Raw genomic sequence first — 8,481 nt, 5'->3', positions numbered from 1 at the left:
GGGGCCTGGCAGGAGCGTCCTCCTCCGGGATGCTGTGACATTATGACTGAATGGCTAAACCAGTGTGAACAGGAAGCAGAGGGCATTAGGAGGAGCTGCTCACATACCCAAGTGTCCCAGTGTATTGGCTCCCTGGGAGAGAAACCGGCCAAGCTTTGAGAAGTGAGAAAGGCCTCCGAGACGACAGGCCCAGTGGGGGGTCCTGGAGGGAGGCCTGGACTCCCAGAAGTGGACCGACTGTGTTTGGTGGCACAGACAGTGAACCAAGGTTCCTCGTCGTCCACTAACTCGCCTTTGCCACCAACCCTCCAGCCCTGGCCTCTTGGGGGACTCACCAGGGAAGGGGCGTGCTGCTTGCATGTGGGATTTGAGGATGTCATTCTTGGGGCCATGGTCTGTTCCTACTGACTGCTGAACTGACCCTGTCACCAGGCAGACCCATAAGGGGGCGAGGATGGGCATGGAAATCCCACACTGTGTGTGGCTTGAACACCAGGGCCAAGCCCAGGTCCAGGCTAAGTCACTTTGACTTCCGCCTGTGCCATTTCCAAGTTATGACTCTGCCTCCCTTGGTGCTGAGAGCAGCTCTGTGAAGTAGCTGTTTGCATTTTAGATTTTATTTTTCAGGGCAATTTTCCATTTAGGAACAGAGTGGAAAGTACAGAGTTCCTGCGTAGGCTGTCCTTCCTCACACATACTGCGAACATCTTGCATCAGTGTGGTGCATCCATTACAGTGGATGAACCAATATTGGTGCCTTAATGGTAACTAACGTGCAGAGTTTCCATTAGGGCTTGCTCTTGGTGATGCACCTTCTACGGGTTTGCACCAATGTGTGACATCACGTATCCGTCATCACAGTCTCATACACAATAGTTTCATTGCCTACCAAATCCCGTGCTCCGCCTACCCATCCCTCCTTCTCCCGCCCTCTGGCTGCTCATCTGTTTCCTGACCCCATAGTTTTACCCTCTTTAGGATGTCACATGGCTGGAATTGTGCAGTAAATACCTCGTCTTCTTTCGCCGCCTGATTTATATATAAGTTTCCTCCGTGTCTTTTCATGGAGCAAAATCTCATTTGTTTTTTTATTGCTGACCACTATTTCACTGTATGAATGTACCACAGTTTGTTTAATCTGAAGTCATATTTTGAGTTTTGTTTTACAGATGAAGAGACAGACTGAGCGTGGCTAAGTGTTTTGCTGTAAGTCACATAGTTTTGAAGATTTGGAATTCTGGACAACTGGACTCGAAACCACCATGATGCCTCACTGCATCCCCGACTTGGGAAATCCAAGTCATCATTTGTAATGATCTTCTGCATCATTCAGGTGTCATTCAGTACTCACTAATTTGCTTTCTACACGGCTTTTCCAAAATAGCTGGCATCTGCAGCACTCTGGGCTGGAAACTTTCCGGGGGTGAAGATGTTGTAGGCGCATCCAGTGTGGACAGGAGGTGGCAGTTTAAAGGATGACTGTTCATGGCCACCTCACAATCTGTGCACCCCCCTGGTGCCCAAGTAGCAGGGACAGGGCTGTGAACTTCCTGCAGGGACCAAACCCCACTATTGGCAGCTGCTGGTCTTTGTGATTGCTCCTATGTTAGGCTTGGGGGACAGAAGACATTTTTCTTTTGCTGAAACCCGAAGGGGAACAAATCATGTAAAACTTGGCTTGTAAATCTTCCCTTTCCCTCTAAGGAAAACCTCTGCAATCATTCTGCAAAGTATTCTCTCTCCTTTTGTCCTGTTTAAGATTCGGGTGTTGACAACTTCCCTTTGGGAGACCATATTAGGGTCTCAGATTTCACCATCAAGAAAACCTCTAAGTATTTTCGCAGAAAGCTCCTGATTAGATTGATCTCGGCACCGCAGCCTTCCCCCAATCCTGGGCTAAGCCACAGAGAGACTCTGCTTGCTGGGCAGCTGTTTGTGGGTATCTTGCGGCGGTGTTTCTGCTTTCTTGCTCAACCACCCAGATTTAGCTGTTAAAGTTCCCCTCATAAATCAGCCACGCCGCGCATCTTAATCACCTCCTTCCAGTTTGTCTATAAGCTCTCTGCCCTCCAAGAAATAAATTACCCGCAATTACTTAAAGTTAGTAATTGAATTTATTTTGGTGGTAGAGAGAAAATTTATCCATTTTGCTAGTAATTTGTAGTCATTTTTAGTAATTGATAGTAATTTTCGAGTAAATACTAATTAACTGTTTCACTGAGTAAAAGAAGTATAGAGTAATGTATTCACTAGGCATTAGTAGTCCCAATTTATCTTTATACCAGCAAGCGGTTTCGGTGGAGCTGATAAGATCCAGTGGCATTACTCTCGCGGTGTTAAGCTCTGAAAAAGTGATCAAGACTGGGTGGCTTGTCCAGAATCAGCTGCACAATCACCGCCAGGAAGGGGCCCCCCAGGCTTCAGACTTTGGCTCCATACAGTGTCTGAGAGGAGGAGGCTGGATGCAGAGGAATGGGCCCCAAAGGAGGGGTTCCTGTCACCCTGCAGGAAGCCGATGTGGCATTCTCCCTGCCGCATGTCACCCTCCTTGCCCACGTCGCAAGGTCCTGACCACCATGTGGATTCCTCCACGTGTAGGTGGACAGGATCTTTGACTGACGTTTGGACCATTCTGAAGATGTGCTTATTTTTCAAACAGGTCCGCAAGTGAAATTTGCTACATTGACCATAGTAGAAGTTTTTATTTCATGAAATGATTCCATTAATTCCTACTACCTGGCGGGTACTTAGTTTTTAGCCAGTAAGTTATGTTTTCCTTTAAAATCATTCTCTGAGTGCTCATCAGTGAAGCAAAGGTTGCCCGTGTGGGGTGTTGTGGCACTTGCTGCGTGGCCCTGTTATCCCGCCTTTGCTCCTCTGTTTTTCCGGCAGAGGGCTCAAAGCATGTTTGTTGGGTGAGAGAGAGAAGTAGTGATTTTCCCTAGGACATGCTCCTAGTTAGAAAATAATATCCCTCTAGAATTAATTAATTAATGGGAGTTGATACAATTAACAAATACTGAGTGACAAATTCTACAGAGGTGCCATTCTCTAATTAGTGCTGTGGTTTAGGGCACTGCAGAGCCTCTTAGCTTCCATACCCTGACCGGTCAAACGAGGGGCTAACCTGAAACTTCCCACTCCAATCTATCTCCCCAGGGTTTTCTTTTTAAAGTAGAAAAACAATTAAAATGTGTTTTTATATGTATTTAAAATGTAATACACTGTCATGAGGAGTATTTTGGAAACTAAGCAAACAAGCAAAAAGGCACTGACATCATTCATTGTTCCCAGATGTAATTAATATATTAGCACATTTTCTTTCAGACTTATTCTTTCCTGTAGGTTTGTTTTTTCACTGTAATCAATCAGAATATAAACTTCGATTTGTTTAATTCTCCCTTTGATGAGAATGTTCAAAAAACGTTATAATATAGTCTGTATAAGTATAGTTTGTAATGATTCCATAATATTCTAGTAAATGCAATAACTGTAATTTGCTTAGCCATTCTTTTATTTTATTTTATTTTGACATTTAGGCTGTTTTAAAGTTTTTGTTATTATAAATAACACTTCTCTGAACATCTTTATAAAGTTTGATATATTTAGATCGTTTTCTTTGGTTAGATTCCCAGAACAAAATTATGAGGTCAAACGACATGAATATTTTAAGGCTCACATTACTCCCAGCCAAATTTTCTTCCAGAAGTGCTGCCCTGGTTTCTCCTGTCCCCAGCACTGTGAGAATTTCCGATTTCACCACTCCATCTCAGTTTTGGATATTACCATTAAAAATTTCTGCTGGTTGGATGGGTCAAAAATGGTGCCATGTTTCATATTCATTTTATTATTAACCGTGTGGTTAAATGGTTTTTGTCACATTATGCTTTGCATTCTATCCCCTTGGAATTGCTTGTTTCTGTCCCTTTCCCATTAATCTATTGGGATGTTTATGTTTTTCTTCCCCATTTGTATGAGCTATTTATATAATAAAGTTATTATCCCTTAATTGTATTTCTGCACACTTTTTTTCTAATGGCATTGATTTCTAAGTTGGCTTTCAAGCTCACAGTAATTCTTAAATGATTTGAGGACAATGCAGCCTTTCTAGTGCTTTCCCTTCTGTTGACCGCCAAGTTTAGAAGGATGTAAGCCAACAAAACAGAAACCTGTGCAATAAAGATGTTGGGTGTTTTAAATATCTGCCATGTGAGCCTGGCTTTTAAAAACCTTTCTTTCCTAGCCAAGGAACCCTTGTATGAATTAAATATGAAACTTCTATTCCTTACAAAGTAAACACGTAATGATATACTTCTTGTCCCCATTACAAATCTGAGGGGAGCCTGCTCTCTGATCTCACATGAAACAGGTGACTCTTCAATTAAACATAAATTTTCAATTAAAGCACATCCCTCTGGGTGGTGGATCGCAGTTCCCACCCCGGCTGGGCAGAGCCTGCCTGGGCAGCCTCTCAGCGTCCAGCTGCTGCTGGAGAGGCCAGGCTCCCTGGCGGCTCCCAGGAGTGTGGGCTCAGCCGGCTGCCTGAGGAGCCCGGGCCTGGGCAGAGGGGCCCAGAGCCCTGCTGTGATGCCCACCATGCAGGGCAGAGCCGGAACCTTTGAAAACCAAGGGAGAGCTCTCTCCTTCTGACCCTGTAGCCCTGAAGTTTCATCGGCTCAGCATGAGGCTCCGAGGTTACTTGAAAATAGCATCTTCCAGGAAAAGATCCAAGGGCTGCAGGATACTTGGGGGCACTTGTCATACTACTCAGGCCCAGCCAGGCCCCTTCTCATTCGTTTCAGCAACAGTGATCTGAAAAGATCCATGTTTATCTGTGTAATAATTTTTAAAAATTCTTGTAAACTTAAGAATGTTCAACAATCAAGTAAAGTCAAATTCCTTGCCTCTCCCACGTCTATCCCAGTGTCCTTCCCCAGGGGAACCACTGATATCAGCTCTCTGTGTGCCCTTCTTCCAGATATATGCACACCTGGAAATATAGTGTGCATGTGCATGTGGGGGTGTATGCATGTGTGGGTGTATGTATGCATATGTTTGTATGTGTGCACATGTATACTTGTACACACGTGCATGTATGCATGTATGCATGCCTGTGGATGCATGCACCTGCATGTGTGCATGTAGACATTCATGTGTGCATGTGTGATGGGGTACATTATGCGTAGTCTGTAGCTTGCTTTTTTCATTTAACCCGCATGGAGACCTTTTACTTCAGCCCATTTGACCCGATCTTGTCTTGTTGTGACTCCTGTAGGAATTAGAAGTTCAGGTCAGGTAGTGAACTAACATGCTTCAGCAAACACAGAGCATGTGGAATCCTGGACTTACTTGGGCACTAGACCTCCCTCACCCCTGGATCAAAGATGTTTCTTCCCTTTTGCATTTTAATTTCTTACCTGTATAGTGGCCCCAAGCTCCTTCCAGTTTTATTATTCTAAGCTAAAATGTTAAAAACAGTTGTTTGATGGAAGAGTCAAAAGATATGGGGAGATTTTATGTCAAGAAGAATTGAAAACATTTTTGTGTTGATTATTTAAAACGTAAGAATTACAGCAATCAAAATGTGCCATTTCCTTCACATTGGTAATACAATATTGTTGCAGGGATCTAAAAGCGACTTTACAATGTTACAATCTAGAAATCAGTGACACTTCATGCCACACAGGATGAGAAGCAGTTGGGTCCAGAGGTGGGAGTCAGACTAAGACTCAGAGGACCACGGTTCAAGCCTAGGCCCCTCCCTGCCTCAGTTTCCTTATCCTCGAGATGGATTGTGAAAACAGATGAAATAATAGATGTGAGAGTGCATGTGTATGCCATGAAGAGACACACAAATGTTGACGATTGTTGTTAACAAGGCAGCAAGCTTGAAGTTTTGTATTGCGAAGTAACTGAAATTGATCAGCGACCCTGAATTTCCTCTAAAGGGGCCGCTGGAAAAGCTTCAAGGAGCTTCCAGCTTTAGCAACCTGCTAGTCTTGCTGTGCAGAATGTTCTGTGAGGACACACCCTCGGGCCCTTGGAGACCATGTTCTGAGGGAGATGCCTTCGTAAGGAGTGGGGACCAGTGGCCAGAATGAGCAGCACCATGGATCCTTTTTGCTGATGGAGAGTGCTCTCAGTGAACACGGTGGAAATTCTACAGGGCACGTGGAGGGTATTGGTAAGAGCTGCCTCCCAGGCTTGGCCAGGTATTCCAGATGTTCTGTGGCCAACTGTGCAGCTGGAGGCAGGTGGGCTTCACCCTACAGCCCTGGCTGGGTCAGGCCACCCTAGAGTCCTCTGCCTTCGGTGCACAGCAGATTCTGGGGTGGGGACAGAAGAGCTGGCACCTTCCCCTCAGGTATCTGCAGTGATGGCAGCCCCAAAGCACAGTCCCTCTATACACCATCTCACATGGGCCCTGGCTGTGGCATGGGGTCCTCTCCCAGGCCACCACCCTGCAGGGTGGTCCCGGCAGGCCCTGTGGAGGATGGTGGCTGCTGTTTCCATTTGGGGTGCTCTCCAGTTTCAGTACTAATTTCTGGTTCTCAGTGTTCTTGTGGTCATGTAGAAGGAAAAATAAAAAAGCGGGGGTCAATAATCATTTTTTTCTTCAAAGTATTCTGTTATATATAAAGGAGGTCAAATGGGAAGACAGGGCAAGCATTAGAACATAATTTCAAAAGGAACTGTGTGGAAAATGCATACAAATAAGTTATTTTAAAAGATTAATCCATTCCCAATAGGAGCTTGAACACAATGTACATTTGAAGTTAAACAAATAAATGTGCGACCTGGCTCTCTCACAAAAGTAATTCGTTTCGTTTTTTTAAAAATATGACTTATCGCACGGGGCAGTCCAAGTTGAGCATGAATAAAAGTATGGCACTTAATATTCAACAATGCCCATCTACTACAGGCTGACGCACTTTTAAAAAGATCTACTTCTTATAAAGATCTCCTCTTTAATTAAGAAAAACTAATATCAAAGCAGTTTTTTGCACTTAAAATTCGTGTTTAAACTTCTCCTAGATTAAGTGAGCTTAAACAGTTGCGATTCCTGACTTTAACAGCATTATAAAATACATTAGAGATTGAGAGGATAAAATTCTGCCATGTTAGGTTATAACCTAACTGCTATTTGCAGTTGTAAGGAGTACTAATGGCGCAGGGACAAGATTTATTGTCGCAAAGACATTCTGCTTAACATTAGCCTTGTCATTCCATTAATAATGACTGCTTATGAGCCATCTCGTTGGCATCTTTGTTGTCCTGAAAACTTAAAACTCACAGCACAATTCTTTACGACGTGTTCCATTGCCCCCTCTGGGTATTCCCGACCATTATCCCATTTGGTTATATTCAAAACTGCTGCCTCCGGAGAGAGCATTAGGCCGACCTTTCACCTTCCAATATTCTTGGTTCAAATGGCGTAATAACATGTAGTGAATATTTACAAGCACACTTATACTATAATAGAGTACTGCTGTGAACATTAGCACATATTTTCTGCTCAATCAGGCTTTGATGTAGAGCTTGCCAAGCACCCCAGAGAAAATGCAGTCCCCAGTAAGCTGTGCTAGTGAAACACCCTTGAACCTAAACAGCTTTCATAATACACACTGACTAGATGCAGGTTAGCAAGGCGACAGAGTTTCTGGGATGCCTGATGTCATCAGGGTCTTCCTAGCAGAGTACTCCAGGCTGGAGGCAGGAGTCCCCCATACCTGGAATTCTGAATGGATCAGTGCGTGGCTTATCCAGAAAAGGAAAATTAAAGGCCATGTGATGCGTTGGCACCAGGTGGCCTGGTCACTTTCCCCAGGGCTTTAAAATTTCTTAATTAATTTTTTTAATTAAAAAAATGAGATCCCCCCCACTGAAAGGATAAATTGTGAAATACCTCCTTGGTCCTGCTCCTCCTTCCCACATTAACTCCGTACCTCTTTCCTAGCTCCACCCCTTCTCCTCCAACCACGTCTGAGAAGCCCTCCCTCAGTTATAACGGTTGGCTCTCTTTACTACCTCTGCCTCCTTCGGTTGGCCACGCCCATTGCCTTAGTCCCACCCCTTTCCCTGGATGGCTGACCACTCTTAAATTAGCCCTGGGAAATTCTAGCTCCTCCCCCTGCACTGGCCCCACCCTCCCTAGCATGCCCCACCCATTCAGCACAAGCCCCGCCCCTCCTTGTCTTCTAGAAGCCCAGTGGGGACATTCTCACTCCACCTTCCCTACTCTTCTGGCTTCTCCCAAGCCCAAGGGAGAGGGGAGCAGCACAAGTACAGCTGAAACTCTTGTTTGTTTGCTTTGTTTTGCTTATTCCCTCTACTCCTCTGAAATTACAGGGGACTAAAACTTTTTCTGCAGAGCCTGAATCAAAGACCAGAAGGGCTGTTGGCTTTGGGCACCCGGCTAGCTATGGTATGAGGAGCCCTCTGGGCAAGAAGGGCATTTGTCTTTTGAACACAGATGCATGT

At 44.7% G+C, this 8,481-nt stretch overlaps 1 long non-coding RNA gene across 1 annotated transcript; it reads right to left on the bottom strand.

Moving 5' to 3' along the window:
• Positions 1-5,500: 5,500 nt before the first annotated feature.
• Positions 5,501-8,061, bottom strand: LOC129524858 (uncharacterized). The gene is made up of 2 exons (XR_008668797.2): positions 7,907-8,061; positions 5,501-6,559 (listed from the first exon to the last, which is right to left on the bottom strand). It is a non-coding gene; the product is annotated as an uncharacterized lncRNA (long non-coding RNA).
• Between the last annotated feature and the right edge of the window lie 420 nt (positions 8,062-8,481).

The sequence above is a fragment of the Gorilla gorilla genome, chromosome 8 (genome assembly GCF_029281585.2).
Source record: "Gorilla gorilla gorilla isolate KB3781 chromosome 8, NHGRI_mGorGor1-v2.1_pri, whole genome shotgun sequence".
NCBI lineage: Eukaryota > Metazoa > Chordata > Mammalia > Primates > Hominidae > Gorilla > Gorilla gorilla.
The sequence above is the reverse complement of the archived record's forward strand: the minus strand, read 5'-3'. Positions and strand labels throughout refer to the sequence as shown.